This window comes from Belonocnema kinseyi, chromosome 8, assembly GCF_010883055.1.
Source record: "Belonocnema kinseyi isolate 2016_QV_RU_SX_M_011 chromosome 8, B_treatae_v1, whole genome shotgun sequence".
Classification (NCBI taxonomy): domain Eukaryota; kingdom Metazoa; phylum Arthropoda; class Insecta; order Hymenoptera; family Cynipidae; genus Belonocnema; species Belonocnema kinseyi.
This window is the reverse complement of record NC_046664.1, coordinates 38580775-38582780: the sequence shown is the minus strand read 5'-3', so window position 1 is coordinate 38582780 and position 2006 is coordinate 38580775. Positions and strand designations below refer to the sequence as shown.

The 2006-nt window shown below is 30.4% G+C and overlaps 1 protein-coding gene across 4 annotated transcripts in view; it reads right to left on the bottom strand.

The window, feature by feature from the left end:
* The window catches only part of LOC117179144 (sestrin homolog), a 592084-nt gene that overhangs the window by 153187 nt on the left and 436891 nt on the right, over positions 1-2006 (bottom strand). The window lies entirely within an intron of this gene.

Sequence of the window (2006 nt, the reverse complement as noted above, 5' to 3'; positions counted from 1 at the left end):
AACCGGTACCATTGGATTCAGCGGCTCAAAATACATAAGATTAACTAGTTTTTACCTTTTGCCTCTTGAATGCATACGGGAACATACCCAGCTCCCGGACTACATACACTTCTTTAGGTTTTTAAAATGAAGGTTGAATTTCGTTAAGCAGATATTACCAACAAATAGTTTTCCAGAAGATTAGGAAATTTGATTTAAATTCTTCACAAGATATCAAATATATTTAGAAGCTATAACAGTTACATTTTTTATTTAGACTAAAATTGTAGGTTAAAGATGTAGAAACACTCAATTCTAGGTTATGTTGAAAATTTTCACCAAAAATTGATCATTTTGAACAAAACAAAACAAGATTTAAGAGATTATTTACAATCTTCAACCAGTATTTGCTGTTCTATATTATTATTTTTCGCCTAAAATCACTACTGTTAATGAAAAATCATTAAATTTGAAAAAATATTTGCAATATTTGAACAATAATAGGGGGAAAAACGTTGGCGTTTCCCCCCGAAAATCGTTTATTTTAAACGAAAAATCATTTGACTTCAGAAATTAAACTTACCTTTTTGAACAACTTTAAATCATCGTAATGGTTCCCGTCAGAAATTGGTATTGCGAACAAAAATGGGGTATATAAAAGGTTCAAAAAGCATTCTTGGCGCAGATTAATAGAAATTAAGTCATTAAGATTATTGACTTTTTTCAAAAACTTCGAAAAATATTAATCTGAAATAAAAATGGTGTACATAAGAGATGTATATTTTATCAAAATACATATTTTTGTTGTAGTTCTTCCCTAAAGTAATTATTTTAAAAAATGACCAAATTTAGTTTTCAGATTTTTCTTTAAAAAGTGTCATAAATTTTATAAATTATTTATTAAGTTTGATGTTGAGAGCTATAAAAAAAATTTAGCTTTGATGCAAACAGAATCCCTATAGGCCCAGGATCAAGTCGATATTATTGGGTGACCTTTTCGGAAGAATACCTAAAAATTGCAACGTCTTGATTGTCTATAAATTTTAGAAAATATGATATACTAATTCAGAAGTTAACACATCAATTTTTATCAATTATCAAAAATATCGTCCTTGCGTTTCTATTATTTTGGAAATTAGATGCAATTCAATATAAAGAATGGTGTATTAATATTAATTTTATATTTTAATTTAAGAATTGTGTGAGAGTTCGTGAAACTCATCGCCTGGGGTGATTGCTAGATTGATTGATCAGCGATCTTTGTCGGAGGGATATTGCGAAATAAACAAGACTGGAATCGAGTGAATTACGCATACCCCGATAAGGATTTAGCCTAATAGTATAACGAAAATAATAAAAATAAAAAGCTATTTTGGATAGAGAATTGGTACAGATCGAATGATGATCAAAAGTACCAGATTATCTAATCAGAGGGCTATAATAGGGCGTTAATGGGTTGGAAACAGTACTAAAGATGAAGTTGCTAGAGAGCTTGAAGTCTCCGGAAATGAGAGATATGGAACATTCATTTGATGAACGGACCACCCTATATCGAATCGACATTGACAGTTGTTGGTGCACAGGGTCGATTAAAGCCTGTAAATTGGAGGGTGTAAAATTGTGACAAAGGACACTATTTCTACTATTTTTTTGACACGTTAAATTTTTTAATTATCCTATGAATTTGGGGCTATTATTGACCAAAATTCCATGAAATATAAGCTAAAAGATAAATTTTTAATCCAAAAGAAGAACCAAGAAAGATGCAATTTCAACCAAAACTTTTCTACCATAAAGGATGAATTGGTAATCAAAAAGGGAGAATTTTCAAGCATGGTTGAAAACAAAAAGTTAAATTTCAGACCAAAAAATGATGACTTTTTAACTAGTTAAAATGAACCAAGAAGGAAGCATTTTTAACCAAATATAATTTACCAGGTGTATACATATGAAACCGGTATTGCCATTTAGCGGCCAGTAGGCACACTTGTAGGCACTGTCGGAACTTACCATTTGTGCTAATTGGC